Below are 18,028 nucleotides of genomic sequence, written 5' to 3' on the forward strand. Positions count from 1 at the left end.
GCATGAGGGATGCATACCCAGAAGCCTACTAGCGGGGAAGAACATGAATACATTGCATAGCCAATAAGGTAGTTTCTCAGAACTAACTTGGTGTACTCTGCTGCATGAATGGATCAGAAGCCCTGCAAGGAAAAAGCTTCTGGATCCTGAATATATTAAAATGCAAACTTTGAAATGGTTCTTCTTCTCTTTCCATTTAACATGGCATCTAAACTGATGTCCTCAAACTTTGGACTCCAGAACACCTTCTTTTTGCTGAGACTTGCTCATAGAGGAGACAGTTCTTGTACATAGAGGCTGTTTTTCATAGTTCTCTGCATGATTATCTAATCTGGTGGGAATGAGGAAAGGTAAAATTCTTTTCAGCCTACGCCCCAGAGCCTCTTCTCCACAGACTATTGTCATGTTTCTCCTTGTTGAGGCTTCAGATAATGTTTAAAATGTAAAATGAATCAGAGATAATTCTGTACTGGTCAGCTTGACTTGACCAGAGAAATGTTTTGATTTCTGGTACTGTCACATCTTGTCTTCCAGAGTAAGATAAGGTAAATAAGCTTTAAGGTGATAAGCTCTCCCATCATCTCTGATGTAAATCCCTTAAGGTGGGGGTGGGCAGTGAGAAGCTAGTCTCTGATAACCGTGGGTAGGGTTTTAGAGGGGCACAATAAGCAGGCATAGCCCTAGAGTGGGGGACTGCTGAGGCTTACAGCCTAACCCCCAGCTTATTCAGATGATGACAACTGAGGCTGCCCTTAACCACCAAGTGAGCCTCTGAAAATAGGGGCACATTGGCTTGTCAAGTCACGGTTAGTGAGAGATAATTGTTCACAACACAACCTTCCTGGGGAGAAATGCCCAGATGGCAAACAGCTCTGACCTTGGGATTTGGGGAGAGGTCATCTTCTCCTTTTGGTCTCTATATCCAATACATGAGTCATTTTTAAAACATTTTTAATGTCAAAGATAAAAGGTGCCTGTAACAGTTAAATTGTGAAGGTGAGCTCCGGGAGAAGTGAAAACTACTTTTTGCAAAGGAAATTGATCTGGAAGTCATTTCAAACCATTAACTGACTTGACAGTACTCATTTATTTCCTATAGATTATTACAATCAGTTATTGTTGTTGCTATTTCAATCCATACATTAGTTTAATAAATATACTGGGGAAACAGTATATGATTAGCCTTCACAGTTCACACACCATCTTACCAACACCATAAACCATGTATGAAGCAAACTGGCACTAACTTAATATAATCTTTGCCTTAAAGAGCCACTCTCTTTATCTTGACTGGTATCAACTTCCATACTGCTCCTAAGATGAGCCATTAGCTATGTTAAATGCATATTTTTTGGATGGCATTTCTAAATTTAAGTTTTCCCTGGGCACAAGGGAGCTGACTTGACACTATGGATCCCATTATGTGCAAACAATGCCATTTTCTGTTATATCAATACCTTCCATGTTGATGGAAATAGCAGTGGTAAAGAATGAAAATTAAATTGGCCTAAAAATTTTGAAGGTTAGTGGATTAATAAGATTGATTACTCTTTATTGCGGTTTTTCAATCTTACACTTAATCAGTGTCTTCACTTAAAAAAGAAAAGCAAACAAAACACCTTTATTCTCTTTCCCACTGAATACTCCATCAGCTCGTAGCATCCTGAGCTGTCATTTAGTACCTTCTAGTAACATATAATAAGCCCCCGCTGATGCTGTTGAGCTATAAGTTCCTTGAAGTCAGAGACAATCTGACATGAATAAGAACCAGCTCTGCAGGTCTGTCCCTCTTTGTGCTAAGTCCTGGAGGCAGTACTCTGCAGTGCAGGGTCAGCAAATGCATGACACATATACTCCCCTGTTCTGCACCCAAGGCAGACATCACTAATTGATCATGGCATTCCTTCCAGTTTAGCCCAGTCAAGGCCTCAGAGTCCTCACCATCAGCATTCCTAGAAGCCAGTACCAATTTATCAGAATTGACAGACTTGATAAAGCCTATTTTCTGGCCTAGCCTTAATGGTTAAAAGCAAGGGCTTTGGAATTGGACTGACCTGAATTCAAGTCCCAACACTACCACTTACTTGCTATGTGACTTGGAGGACAGGTGTCCAAGTGCCTTAATCTAAGTTTTTCCCACTGTCAAGTGACTATTCCTCCCATCCTTCAGAGGTCTAAATTTAGGAATTTCCTCCTCTGAGAAACCTCTTCACAAGAAGCCGAGTGTGGCTGCCTCACTAGGCCTCGGAAAACATCCTAAACTTACTCTTGGTCCTTCTTGCTGGGACAGTGATGGACCCCTTCCTCCTAATATACCCCACTGGTGAGTGAGCTCCTCTAGGGTAGTTACATTTCACAGTTACATTTTCAGAGCCTGACAAAGGCCTTGATACAGTAAATAGCTAAAATAGACAGTACCATTAATGCATAAAAATCACTTAAAATCATTTAAGAATGCTGAGAATATGACAAATGTTCACAAAACATTAGCTCTTTTCATATACTGTCATGTTCCATGACTTTGAGGATCAAAGAGGACTGTTTACCATGGAGCTAGCTTTTACTATGTACGGTTTAATTTTGGATCCTATTGCTCTTCAGCTGCCAAGAATTCCAAGGGTATCTTTGCTTTCTGCATCTTGAGAAAGTTGTATTCTTTGAAACAGGGCCATATTCCTCTTCCTCAGTTCCATAAAACCTAACATGGTGTAGGGCTTGAGAATCTGCATTTCAATCATGTTTCCTGATAATGTTCTGATACTGGTCCTGGACCATTCTTTGAGAATCACTGACTAATGGAAGAAAGGAGATAAGAGGAACACTCTTGCCTCAAGAAGAAACTAAGTTTTATTTATCTGCTCCCAGACTGGCAATGATCTTTATTTGAATCCTGCCAGCTGTATTTGCAATCAATTTTCATTAAAGTCAAGGAAATTTATACCTAAGTATCAGCTGCAGGACCCTGCTGAAGGATAAAAAAACAGGGTTTCTAAATTTTGCTGATGGAGCTTGCAATTTACCCCCTTTCTCAGTTGACAACTAGTGAAATGACTTGATACTTTAATATCTCACAGTTAATATCATAAGTTTGCAGGATACTTCATATTTTTTCAGAGTGTTTTCATCCATATTATCACATTTGATTCTTATAATAACTGCTTTAGTGAGGAGGCTGGCAGGAATTAGCATCTTTCTTTGAATGACAAAGCAGAGTAAATCAGGACCCAGTATCCTCAATTCTTTGCCAGGTTCCTTTCCATGATACCAACATAGTCTCTGATGCAAGTGTCAGTTCTGCTTTTGAGCTCCCTTCACATACTAAACTTTAATTTATTTCAGATTGGTACAGATACTTTGACCTAGAAGACATCCTCAGGAGACCTACTGATCAGAAGGTTCTTAGGCATTTGGGGATAGAGATTTCATTGACAGCCTCAGGAAAGCTTTGGACTCTCTTAATACAATGCAGGTTTGTAAACATATAATACAATTTACATACAGCTTCAGGTTGTACATGGACCTATTAAGTCCAAGGCTACCATGTTTCATGACTTCAAGAGGCATCACTCCCAGTGAATTAACTGTGGCCCTGTAAAGATCATCCACAAACCATGGAAGAAGAGATGAGGCCATATACTCAATTTTGGCTGGGTGGTTTTTGTGATTTTTGTGATTAAAACTCAGATTCAAGAACTTAAGTGATTTGTTTTAGGTACCAGAGCCAAATAAAGGCAGAAATGGAATGGGAAGCAAAACTTCCAGGAGGCAATATGGTACTGTGGAAGGGAACCGGCCTTGGAGTGAGAGAAACTTTCATTCTCAGCTTAAATTATTTACTGGCTATCAGACCTTAGTTAACCCCTCCAAGATTCAATTTCCCCACTTTGCAAATAGGAATCAGGAAAACAAATAATGTTTAAAAACTGTATTCTGAAAAGGAGCTTCTAGTCTCTGGATTAAATGAAAGGCAATCTGTCAAGTGCTAACACTGGCCCCCAGTAAGCACAAATTCTCTGTCTCCTGAACTATTTTCTCAACTAAAGTTCATATGTAACAATGGGCTAAATTTTCTTGTATCTCAGGGAAGGTAGGTAATATGTTTGGTTGACCAGAGACCATATACATTCAGGTCCTCTGGATCATATAAATCTATAGACGGTATCATTACTTACAACTATGCCCACATGATCTGATATTCCTATAAGTGATTATGTCATAGGCCCATGTAGAATCCCACAGACATTTATCTTTTAATTATGGCCACAAAAAAGAAAAGAAAAATCTCACCAAAAAGGAAGAAAGCTTAGACTATAGTAGTGTCTGGTTCTCCATACATTTTTCAATGATTACTTCGGCCTGTATAAAATTAATTCTTCCCACTACAAAGGAATCACATTATACTTCCTAATCTACAGAGCGTAATGGTTTTCACCCTAATTTTTCATTGTATATTTGCATCTAATTCACATTTAAAGGTAAGCAGAATTTATAGGTCACTTCACTGTATATATTTCATTGTGTATCACACATTAAAAAACAAGATCCTTGTTTTAGCTTATAACCGAATCCTAGAATGTCAGGAGTAAAAACACCCATTAAGGGCTTCATCTAATTCCTACCATCATAGGCAAGAGGTGGATGCTTTAGGATGGGGAAATGGTGTCCTCAAGGTCAAACAGTGAGGGTGTAGGAACAGAACCTACACTTGAGGTTGCATTTTTCTGACTCCAAATTCAGTATTCCCACCATATTTTTCCTAGCCTGTTTCAGATTTTAGGAGGCCAGAAAAGCCTAGAAATTGTAGTATTTCCTATTCTTCATCTTTTTCTGCTTTCATTGTATTTTTCCTAAAAATAAATTTGGTGGGCAATGGAATAAACATACACATTCCTTTTTCTATTTTAAAAGAATAGTCTCTTTTAATGGTCTCTGCCTTGCTGGTTTTATAAGACTCCCATTATGATTACACTCACCAACACATCCCATATTATATGGGCAGTAATCCATCTCTCTTGCCAGTACCATGGGCTTTGTGACTGCCTGATTATGGAGGGAGGTCTTTCCCCAGTGAAAATGCCCTAAATCAGCCTTTTGGAATAAGTAAAATTTTCCTCAACTCTAAGTGACTGGCTTGATGGAATAAAATAGTCAAACAGAAAAAATAAATAAATAAAATAGTCAAAGAGTTCAAACAACTTAAATACAAGGATGAATTTGGGGGTTCCTGATCTATCTGAAGATTCAACTCTTTTTTTGTCTTATGTCCCATTGGTACCACAACCTTATCCCTATGGAATCTTAGGAAAAATATGCACCTTTAACAAGACACTCCATTTCATTAAATAAATTAATAGGACAGAAAACAGTCTAACCAAACTGCATTTCTGATCATAGTCCTATTAAGCTATTAAGATCTGCCCCTGGCCTGAGTGAGGTCAGGACTGTGTGTTATCTAACTCTACACAGAGGGATGGCTGTGTGAACGTTATGAGGTCATTATTCTGAAATGTCTCCATTACTAGCATTGTCAGGAAATGGTATATTCAAGAAAGTAGTAAACAAATTTATCTTGTGAGTAGCTAAATAATTTCAAATGTTTTGAAGAGAAAAAATTCCTACTGGGTTCTACACATGCCCCTGATTTTGTAAAAAGAGCTTAATATACACAACATCACCTTGGCTGATATGGTAGTGTTGCAGATGATAAATATTTTCATAGCTGAGCACTGTATTTTATACTTCTTTAAAAATTCCCCCGGATTTCCTGCAATGGGATCTGCACACAGTAGGCATATGATAACCATTGCTGATTAATAATCATGAGCATTGGTATATATGATTATTTAAGGACTCCTGAGGTACTGGAGTGTTTTGTTTTTGTTTATTTGTTTGGGTGTCTGGACAGCTTCATTTTTGGAGAGCATGTAGTCTCCACTGAGTCTTCCCTCCTTGTCGGCTATCACTCCTCCCTTTGTGAGCAGCCACTGCTCACTCCACACTCACCTGCTGCTTTTTTTCATCTGATATCTGTTGTTAACAAGGTCAATGACCAAGACTGTGAAATCACTCAACTCACACTTACATAGTTTTATAGTCAACATGCATTTGTCTGCAGGATGCAAGAGTGTTGTGATTCTTTCATCTGGCTTAGAAAACTTACTCCATATTTATATATTAGAAGTTTTCCAAAGTTGTAAAGTTGTTTAAAGTCCAAAAGCTGGTTAAACAGGGACATTCATAGGATAAAGTGCAAACTATCTCCATAGATTGTAATATTCTTAACTAGAAAGTTTAAACCCTATATACTATCTGTTACACTCTCCATCCCAGCCCCGCAGAGATTTCTAGTCCATCCACTTACATTCTTGCTAAAGTGACAAAATTTTAAGCCAAATTTCTAACCAAACAGATTACCATTGGGGGAAGAAAATCAATACACAAGAAACCACATAATCCTGTTATTTTCTAGTTGTTATTATATTTACCCCACACATATCCAGACTCTTGATAGTCATAATAGGATGTGGGCATTCTAAGTGGAAGAAAACAGTTTGAGGAAAATCAGAGAGGCCAAAAACATAGTATATATGTGATCTTTTTTTTGGGGGGGGGGTTAGGGATAGGTGTTGCCACCAGCTATTTAGGGTGATAGGAATGTATAGTATATCAAAAGGATTTTAAGGCAAAAAAAGAAAGGAGAGTAAATTCAAATAATAGATATAAAGAGAAGAATAAGCAATATTAATTGATTGTGGAGACCCACCATAGGAACTAGATGAGGGAATGGCCTACTCTGAAGTATACTTTAGTTGGCTAATTCTATATCATCTTACAGATTGAGAGGGGGTGACCCAGTGAATATCAAAGGCAAGGAGAACAATTAGGGGATCATGCATACAAGCATACCCACTCTTCCTAATCCCAGTCACAATGACCAAATACCATCTTTTCACATTTCCACTCGGGGAACCTTAGAAAAGACTAGATGACCGACACAGAGCCAAAATCAGTATCATACTTCCAGATAAAAAAGATGACTAATAACACACCACTCTAACCCAGAGAGAATAAGAGTCAGCAGCCTATACTCCTGAGGATCAAATGGCTGATTTATCCACTTTCTGAGAACAAAATGGCAGCCACCTTACAGATACACCTTGGACCCTTCATGTGGACATTTAGCTCTTAAAAACAGGAATGGAGTATGATTTCACTAGCTCTTTAATTTTCTGAGTATTTGATTGCTTGGCTCAGAGGAATCTTCCTCTCCATACTAAATGTCTACAGCCTTTCTCATCATGCCAGGAATCATCTTTATACCTAAGGGCAGGGAATTTCTTCATATCTCCATGCTTTTACCCAGAAGTGTCCTTCTATCTGACATGCTTTACTCTCCAAGTTTCCCTAATGATAATACTAGAAGACAAGAAGAAGAATACTAGAAGACAGGAGCAGCAGTGGTCATGATATACATCTGAGTACTTGCCCTAACAGAGCCCTCTGCTGAATTCCTAGTGTATTACCACATTTCAAATTCCCAACATTCCAATTTCTGTCATCTCAAAAGTATAGATGAAAATGCTGGTGCAGAGAAAATAAATAACTTGCTGAGGTTCACATAGTCAAACACTCAGAGATAGGAAACTTAATAATCGCTGACCCTCCAATTAACTTTTTTTCTCTTAAATTTCTAAATGATTACATTTTTAGAACAGTACTTCTCTACGAATGAGTTGTAACCCGGAAGCTAGGGGAAGAATGGACAGAGAGTTATCTCAAGGACCTGAAGTCCTAAGCTTTACCCAATGATATTGAGTGTTGCCTCAAAAGGCCACTAGATCCAGGGATCCTCCTTCAGAGGAGTTGAGAAATGTCCCATGCTAGACTTCTCTGTCAGGAAACAAATCCAGGAGTACTTGTGGGGTTTTGTTTGCTTGTTTGTTGTGGTTTTTTTTGGGGGGGGGGAGGGGGTAGTGAAGGGGGTGTTAGAATCTCTGAAAGATATAATGCTGACATGAGACATGCTCTTTTACCTTTAAAAGAGTTTCCATGAAGTCTTTTGCTTGTCCTGTGGCTGACCTTTTCTGTTGTTATCAAATATCTACCATCAGTGTCTAAGTTGTCTTGTTTAGACAGTTTATACTCCCAAGTACAGATTCTATGGAAATCTTCTTAGGCTTGTAGCATTTTCTTTTCTGGTTATGTTCCTTAATTCCAGGTACTTGACACCATCCTCTGAAAATTCTTTACTGACATCTTTTGTAACCATTAGCATATCTTCAGGGCTAGTAGTAAGCTGATGAATAATTTGAAATATCTGGAAGCATTCTTCTAATGTTCTTTTCTTTCTTTTGTCAATGACAGTTATCTGATTATGGATTTTAAGGTCTGGCTTCTTGGTTATTAATTTCTTCATGGAATTGGAACCAATGAGTCCATTCAAGTGGACATGAAGTTCCACTTTAGATAATTCTGAGTAAAAGGATGCCTTCCGTGGCCGCTGTTCTTCCTTCATCATGATTTAGCAGAGTAAGTTCCCCCAAACCTTTTATTCTTTGTATAAATAATACAATCTGTTTCAATCAGTAAGTTTTGTGATTGTGAATTTCCTTTGGATTGCTTTACTTTCTAATTTTGATACAATTCTGTATATGTAGCTATGGGTTCAGCTTCTCTACCATGATGGACCACTGCTCTTGAGTCTCTACTGGCCTTGTGCCTGTAGAGACATGAGCATGGGGCAGGTGAAATATGGAGCACCACAAACAACATCCTCAGCAAGAGTTTCTTGGCCGTGTTGCTAATTCTGGTACCATAACGTGTGGTTCTCCACTCATCCACGGGGACTGTCACATCTACTCAAGCACTGTGTGGTACTGCCTGCATGTCCTCCCCAACTTTTCAAAAGTCCATTGCCCTTAAACTTCAGTTAGTGCTCAAGAATGTACTCCTCCCTTTGAAGGATACTACTACCTGCTGTATATTACTTGGATCCATATGATGGCAACTTCTATTTAAAATTCACTCATTCCATAAATTGTTATTAAATGATACACTATATGACATGCACTGTGTAGGCCCTGAGAAGATAAACTGCTATCCTGGAGGAACTCAAAGACTAGTAGGTAGGAAACATAAATGATCAGAATGTGGAGTAAGGAGAATTATGAACCGGAGTCAGCAAAATTTTCAACAGGAACATAAAGGAGAGCATAGCTGGGATGCCTGCATGGCTCAGAGGTTGAGCATCTGCTTTCGGCTCAGGGCGTGATTCCAATCTGGGATCCAGTCTTGCATTGGGCTCCCTGTGAGGAGATTGCTTCTCCCTCTGCCTATGTCTGCCTCTCTCTCTGTATCTCTCATGAATAAATAAAAAAAATCTTTAAAAAAAAATGAGGGCATAGCTAACCCAGTTAAGTGCTTCTAGGGGGAAGTGTCAATGAATCTGGGACCTAAACAATGAATGGGATTGTGGCAGGTGAAGAATGGAAATATCTCAGGTCCAGGTAAGCAGCATTTGCAAACTCTTAGTATCACCACACCTCTCACATAGAGATGGTGATCTCGAAATAATGGGATGAGTATATTTGCATGGTTGATTCCAGAGCTAAACAGACTTCAGTTCAAATCCTGATTCCACAAATTCCTGATTTTGTGACCTTGATAAAGGAATTTGCATCTCTAACCCTCAGTTTCTTATCTGGAAATGGAGAGTAGTTGTAGGGTATTACTTACGTTGTTATTACTTACGTTGTTGCAAGTATGAAAACGACCTAATGGTATATAAAGGAACACAGTGCAGCAGCTAGACAAAGCAAATCCCCAATGATAGTGGTAGTGATTGATAGTGATAGTTGTTAGTAGGTCCACCTAGATTATGACCTCTCTATGACTAGGATCTGACTTATTATTCTTTGTGCTTCTCATTTTGCCTTGACTTTCACAGACTTAATAACAAGTATTCAGTAAATTCCTGCTGACAGATTTGTTTGTGTGCATTTTCCACTAATTCATTAAACAAATATTTATTGAACACTTAGTATGTGCCTCATTCTGTCCATCACGCTGTGGACACAAGAGTAAACAAAGTACATTCCTAGAAATTTCATCCTAAAATTCTGACCAGTAGTCTCATAACATTGATGGTTACTTATACTTGGAAATCAAGTTTGGAAAATATCATCTAAAGCATAAGAGTCACCTGACTTGTTAGTGATAATAACTGTAATTCCACTTGATGTTTCTGGAGAAGCTGATTCCTTATCTTAAGAACTCTTCAACCAATTTAATGTTTTTCCACCTGCTACTTGGTCTTGACTGAATCTAAAATGATGATTTCCACTTCACTCCACAATCCACATCATAGGTTTTCCCTCCCACCCCAGGTCCTTATCAGCAACAGACCAATTTGTTAATTTGCTTCTGTTTCTCTTTCTTTTACTGCATTCTGCTGGTACTTGAGAGGCTGTCTGCCTGCATAAAGAGAGGAGTGGATTATCAATCAAACAACTTAAGTTTTAACCTCAGTTTTGCAACTAATCAATTTTGATATATTTTTCATTTATTTTTTCAATGAATATTAATGGAGTACACAATAGAGGCACAGCATATCCTGGTTGAGGGATCAGGTGTTAGAGTCAGAATGCCTGAGTTAGAAACTAGCTCTGCTATGTTTCAGTCATATAATCATGGGTAAGTCATTTGATCGCTCAGTTCTCTGATCTGCAAAACAGGGATAATAATCATATCTACCTCATAGGATAGTTGTAAGTATTAAAAACATGTAAAATACCTGTAAAAATCTTCGAACAGTGTGCCTGAAACTAGCAAGTTCTCAATAAATGTTAGATGCTCTTATTTTATTGTTGATATTTATTGTTACTCTCAACTGCCAGGTACTGTATATGGTACTGAGGAAATAGTGTGGGGGGAGGACAGACATGGTGTTTGTCCTTAGAGATCTTACTTCTGTTAAGTGAAGGAACATTAAGCAACTAAACACTCATATGAATACATAATTGCAAATTGTGATGGATACCATGAAGGAAATGAACAGGGTATGGTAACGTAGTCTAAGGAACACAATTTAATATGAGACTTAAAGAATAAATAGGAGGTCAAGTGGTGAAGAAGGGGCATATGCTATGTGTGAAGGACAGTCCAGGAAGAGAGAACAGCATGTATAAAGGATCGAAGACAGAGACCGAAGGGTGTTTGTGGTTACTTGTGGACACTGAGGTAGAGACAAGGCTAAGGCAGTGGGGCAGGGTCCAAGTCACCCAGTGGAGTTTGAGAGTTTTCCTACCGGCAGAGGAAAGCTACTAATGACACATGGTTTCCTTTCTGGCACACAGACTTCCCAAAACTAAAGTGAGAGGATTATTAAAAAAAAAAAAAAAAGTGCTCTCAAGCTCCTTTAACACTGAAGAATTTAAGATTCTGTGATGACTAACAATAACAACAAAGAAGTGGTTTCTGGAAACAAAGTAGAGAAAAAACAAAGAAATAGAGGTAGGAAAGGAAAGAAAGACTATTGGATATGGAGATAAGAAATAAGGAAAGAAGCAGTTGACTAAAACTTCAGCAGAGACCTAAAGTCTAGAAATGAAATGTTAAATGCTCAGTGTAGAGTTACAGACTCAGAACCTATTACATCCATGTGTGTGTAGGTGTGTTTGACTTATGCATGTATTTGTGCATTCAATTATTTGGCAGGAATCCAAACTGGGGGAACCTTTCCATGGCAGACAAATAGGTCTAATGGCCTGGAAGCAGAGAGGGGGAAAAATGCCATGTCAATCATCTTGGTTAAATGCATGATTACTGGATATAAAGATGCATCTGGAACAGCTCCTGCTGGAAAGCTGGGTGTTCAGGAATTGAAATGCTTGCTGAGGCATGGTTCAGCGGCTCCTTTCAGGAGCTGCTCAGTGGAAATCAAACAGAATTACATTAGGGAAAGGAGTGGCTGAGGAAGTACTCTCCGGAACAGAAAATTTTATTGGGATAGGAAAAGAAAAAGGAATTTAGTCCAAAAAGAAGGACTGACTCCAAGAATGCTAATTTGTTCAAGCCTTCCAGAGCCCAGAGGAACTTGAGCACTTCTTGCTTTAATATTCAGACATGCTGGTAAAAAGAAGTATGCAAGGTAGTGAAAAGCAAAAAGAAATAAGTATTCTTTGGGCTCCGATTTCTACTTTCCACCTGAGTGAGGGTATAATTTAAGGATTTATGAAGGGCAAGTACACTGGTCCAATTCTGCAAACACTTTATAATGGTAATGCTGCCTCTGACTCTGAGAACTACTGATACCGCATGTGTGGTTATGTATCATATAAACCTTGCACCAAATCCTGGGAAGAATACTGGTTGAGTTACTTCAGTGCAATGAGAAGTAAAAGAAGCCCCTTATGGTTTATGAAAAGTTCTTTTCTGATCAGGAAATAGCCACTAGCTATTTAAATTAAATTGGTTGAAGAGTTCTTAAGATAAGGAATCAGCTTCTCCAGAAACATCAGGTGGAATTACAGTTATTATCACTAACAAGTGAGGGGACTCTTATGCTTTAGATGGTATCTTATTCTCTTAACTACTTCCCGATTTGCCAGTGGTTCAATTAGCACATGCCTGATTTGAGTTAATAACAGTAGCTGCCATTTAATAGACATTTACAATATGTTTTAGATACTTACAGCATATTATCCCACTGAATCTTCAAAGTGCACTACATGATAGAGTCTAACATTCTCATTTTATACACAAGGAAACAGAGGCTCAGAGAGGCTAAGGAACATGTACAAGGACACATGTTACTGAAATTGATATGCAGGTCCATCTTCCATTTGGGTCCCAATTTCCTTGTCTATAAGACGGAGCTGGTTAATATCATCTTCAGAGTCTCATGTTCTCAAAGCTCCCTTATGAAGACTGCAGATTCAGCAAGTACACTGGTGTTTCTATTTTGTGTACTTTCCATAACACAGGGCATTCATTCTCAGCACTCCAGTGCACTCAAGGATGTTTGCCTATCAGAACTTGGAGGAATCATTCATTCCTAACTTAGGTGCAAATGGCAGATAATGGCAATAATTCCTTACTTTTCTGCATCTTTCAATAAGGACCCACCTTCTCCATCACAGTTCATCCCAACATCATTGAGAGGCAGACAAGAACATTCTCCCCAGTTTGCAGATGAGAAACTAAGAGACAGGATGAGTAACTCTACCAAGGTCAAACAATGAGTTAAAAGCAGAGTCATGACTACAGGCTTGCATTTCTTAAGATCCAGTCTGGCATCTTTTCTGGAAAAGCACAGTGCTTCCCTCAGTTGCAGGCTCCGGGGCCCAGCAGGAAGCATAAATGAACAAATGGGCATATGAGAAAACACTTCTCCCACTGCCAATGCTCACTCAGCTTCAGCCAAACTGTGTCAAGTGAAAAGCAGGTCCAGATCTTTCCATTTTTCTTTTTTAAAAGAAGCTGAGGATCTGGATTTTTACATGTAATCCTATGATTTTTTAAAAGCTACCTAAAACTTTTAAATCTCTATGAGAACTATCACACATCTCTAAGTTGGAGTCACCACTGGGTAATCAGTTTTCCATCTCTGCCTTACACTGAAGAAATGACGGAGAATTTTATTTATGGTTATAGAAATGTCTAGTTGAAAGCCCTTTTAGCCACAGGAATAACCATTTCTTGGGGGATCCAAACCTCAATTAATCAAATTTCACAGAACAGTGGAGATTTTGAGTCCCAAACAAAGGAGGGTCAGACAGAGACATCCCAAATTCCAATATAACCTCCTCATCTAACTATGAAGGAAAAAGTTTCATGAGGATAGTTTGTTTAGAACTTTAAATGAAAGAATATAGAACAGAGACAAGAAACCAGGACTCTGAGAAGCATAAGGCAAACATATTAAATATTGTTAAACAATTACACTAATAAAACAAATTTAGTCATGAACAGTAGCTTTTTTTGAGTTCTTCTGTACCAGTCACTATTCAAAGTACTTTTTTAAAATGCTTAAAACAACACTTTAAGGTGAATATCACTGTTATTTCCATTTTATAAATGGGGGAAATCACAACACAGAGAAGTGAAATCACTTGCCAAGGTCACAACTTGCTAATACACAAAATTGGGATTAGAATACAGGCAGCCCAGCTCTGGAGACTATCCTCTCTACCATAATTAGGGAGAGTACCTTCTCCCTGAAGGCATAGATTTTACAGAGTAGTCGTACTCAGAAATTTTTCACTGAGTTAGACTGAGCAAAGGACAGGGTCCTTTTTTTTTTTTTTTTTTTTTTTTAAATAAGGCCACATATTTCTTTCTCCTACAGGGAACCTGGAAGTCTTTGCAGGCTTTTCTTCTATGCCAATGACACTCTTGATGAAGTCTATTCTAAAGCCTCCAGTTCTTGAGCAGATTGATTTCCTGATCGCTGACAGGGAGAGCTGAATCTTCTACCTATCTATTGTGGTCTTGTTTCCACCCTAGAGGGCATTAACACTCCTTATGCTGGCAGCTGCTCTGGAAGCGGAGGCCACACCCAAGGGAGACATCCACCATCTGTTTCTAATTCATCCTGTCTTCAGTCTTCCGTTCAATACTCTCCTGGTCTCACCTCATGACTGAGGCTAGACACCAGCTCTCACTGCAATCTGTCCTCCTAGGGCATCCTTGGGCCCATTAAGCATCCCAGATCTTTCAGACACACAGAGACTAGAATGATAACCCTATAAAACCGTTAGGATCTCCCCCCAACCAAACAAAAAAAAAATTTTAAAGCCCTAACCCAATTTACCAATTATATAATGCTATCTATAGAAGAAATACATCCAGGAAGGTCAAGTAGTACCTTAGTGGGATGTCACCTTCTACTTTACTTTAGAAAGGATTTAAAGAAAGAGTCTCAATTCCAAATGTCAACAATGACTAGATTAATGTGAATGAGAAAGGACCCAGCTGGACACTACAATGAATGGGAGAATACACTCCTCATCTAAAGAGGGGAAACCATGGCTCAACTCCAGCCTATTATAGATATATCTATTAATTTTTCAAGAGAAAGCATAGGACTTCCATTTGTGTAAATGAGAAACTATATAATTTGGACCAATACTTCCAATGAGAACAACTAGAAAATCTGGACAAAACACTTAAAAACCTTCTTGAAGAAGTAGAGGAGCTAATAAGAGAGAGAATTACAGAGCCAGGATCTAGGACTGGAGGAAAGCCAGGCAGGTAAGTCTTGTGTTTGGAACTACTTTTTTTTCTCTGGGGACACCTGCCAATTCTAGACAAAGCAGCTAAACTAAGAGGAGGCAGAAATACAAAATGGAGTTTTGAGTTCAGAACCAAAAAGTAGTGGCAGTGGAAAGAGGTTGCAAAAAAATTATTTTGTGCTGGGATCCAGAAGAGCTGCCCAACAAGAGTCAAAATGAACCAGAGATAGCTAGTTGCTTGTAGGGTCTGCAGTGCAGCTTCAAATTAACTCAGTCTCTGGGGCTAGTTTAAAATGATAATGGATTGCTAGTACAACAAGGCAAATATATATATTCATTAGATAAAAAGAATGTTGCCCTAGTCCTTAAATTATTTCTATAGAGAATTCTGCAAATACAATGTCCAGCACACAATGAAAAATAGTCAGAAGATAAATAATTATAATAAATAATAGATATCAGAAGATAAAACATTTTATATAAAAATGAACAGAAAAGAGAAAATAAGGACAGATCCATAGGGACTCAGGATATTAGAGTATTCAGACATATATTTTATAATCAACCATGCTTCCTGTCTTCTTGGAGATAAAATACGAGATTCATAATTTCAGCAGACTACTGAAAAACATGTAAAATAATCAAGAGGAAACTCAAAATTTGAGAAGGACAGAGGCATCAAAAAGTTAATACACCTAATGACAGATTGGATGTAGCTTAAAAGAGAATTTGTAAACCTCAAAATAGATCAAAAGAAAATAATAGAACTAAAGCACAGAAAAAGAAAAGGATGAAAAATAAGAAAATAATGTGGAAAGTTTAGTGAGTAGAGTGACAAATTCTAACATATATGTAAATAGAATGTCATCAGGAGAAAACTACAAGGAAGATATAGAAGTAATGTCTGAAGGGCCATTGGCAAGAGCTTTCCTAACTTGATAAAAGACACCAAGACACAAAATCAAAAGGCCCAATGTACCCAAATCATGCTAATTAAAAGAAATCACACAGGTAAAATACAGTAAAAATTTTGAAAACCAAAGAGAAAGAAACTCTTTTCTTTTAATTTTTAAAAGATTATTTATTTATTTATTTACTTATTCATGAGAGACACAGAGAGGCAGAGACATAGGCAGAGGGAGAAGCAGGCTGCCCATGGGGAGCCCAATGTGAGACTACATCCCAGGACCAGGGATCACACACTGAGCTGAAGGCAGCCATTCAACCACGGAACCACCCAGGCATCCCAAGAGGGAAACTTTTAAAAGCAGCCATAGTGAAGGAGGGGTGGGAGACAGATTACTGTGAAACAATCAACAATCTGACTCCTCCCAAGAAACACCTGAATTGTATCTTTAAAATGCCAAAAGAAAATAACTACAAAAGAAAATAACGAATACAGACTATATTCAACATAAACTTTTTTCAATAGTTAATGTGAAAAAAGACATTTTCATGCAAATAGTAGGAAAAAGATTTCTCAACAGATTCACACTAGTGGAAATACTAAAAGATATTATTCATGGAGAAGGAAAATTATCCTATATGAAAACGTAGAGATACAGAATGGAATAAAAAGTAAAAATTATAAATATTTGGTTAAGTACAAATAAATACAGACTGAATAGAAAGGCATTGTTGAATTTAAAAGTACAAAAAATATGCAGCAATAATGGCATGTACATTGGCAGGAAAATAAATAAAGCTAAAATGTTCTAAGGTCTTTGTACTCTCTGGGAATTATGTTTTATACATAGTATTGACATTTATTGCCAATACACAGTAACATTTGATAAGTAAAGGATGAATGTTGTAAGTTCTAATGTAACCACAAGAATATTTAAAGGGTGTGTAATTTCCAAATTAATAGGGTAAAAAATGAAAAGAAATTAAAAATCAGTAAATCTGAAAGAAGGCAAGAAGTGAATGGTGCAGTTAAACCTATCTTTAGAGGAGAATCTATGGTTTTAAAAATGCACATATTAGAAAATAAGTTGTAAAAAATAATCAGTAGCTAAGCTGATTCCATTTTAAGAAGTTAGAAAAAACCCCTGTGAGTTAAACACAAGAGAAAAGGAAACAAAATAGAAAAAAATCAAAACCAACCTTGAAAAGAATCTTAGAGAAAGTATGAGAGTGAGCAAGTTTTGTCAGTAATATAAACGGTAACATCACTACAAATCCTACAGACATGAAAGAGAGGATGTTATGAGCAAATTTGTGACAAAATAGTTGAAATTATAGATGAAATTGACAAATTCCTATCACAAATTATCAAAACTGCCACAAGAAGAATAATGTAATTGACTAGGGTTGTAACTATTTTTTTTTTTAAGATTTTATTTATTCATGAGAGACACAGAGAGAAAGAGAGGCAGAGACACAGGCAGAGGGAGAAGCAGGCTCCTCATGCGGGACTTGATCCAGAGTCTCCAGGATAATGCTCTGGGCTGAAGGCAGCGCTAAACTGCTGAGCCACCTGGGCTGCCCTAGGGTTGTAACTATTAAAGATACTTACAGCTTTACCTAAAGACAACTGAGGCCCAGGTTATCGGTCCTCTGAGTTCTATAAAACACTTAAGGAATAAATAGCACCCTCCTTACACAAATGCTTCCAGAAACTAGGAAAAGGGAGAGCTCTTTTATTCTTCTGAGGTCAGTGTAACCTTGATACCAGATCAAACAAAGACATTGTAAGAAAGAAAATTAAAGGCACTTCATTTCATAACCAAGATGAAAAAATCTTTTTTTTTTCAAATTTTTATTTCAATTCCAGTTAACATACAGTGTAATAT

The 18,028-nt window shown here is 37.8% G+C and overlaps 1 protein-coding gene and 1 pseudogene across 4 annotated transcripts in view; both read right to left on the minus strand.

Moving 5' to 3' along the window:
- The window catches only part of GRIA1 (glutamate ionotropic receptor AMPA type subunit 1), a 302,439-nt gene that overhangs the window by 170,039 nt on the left and 114,372 nt on the right, over window positions 1–18,028 (minus strand). The gene's annotated exons all lie outside the window — the stretch shown is intronic.
- On the minus strand, window positions 7,771–10,747 carry LOC112927042 (N6-Methyl-AMP deaminase-like; annotated as a pseudogene).

This window comes from Vulpes vulpes, chromosome 4 (assembly GCF_048418805.1).
Source record: "Vulpes vulpes isolate BD-2025 chromosome 4, VulVul3, whole genome shotgun sequence".
In the NCBI taxonomy this organism is placed as follows: domain Eukaryota; kingdom Metazoa; phylum Chordata; class Mammalia; order Carnivora; family Canidae; genus Vulpes; species Vulpes vulpes.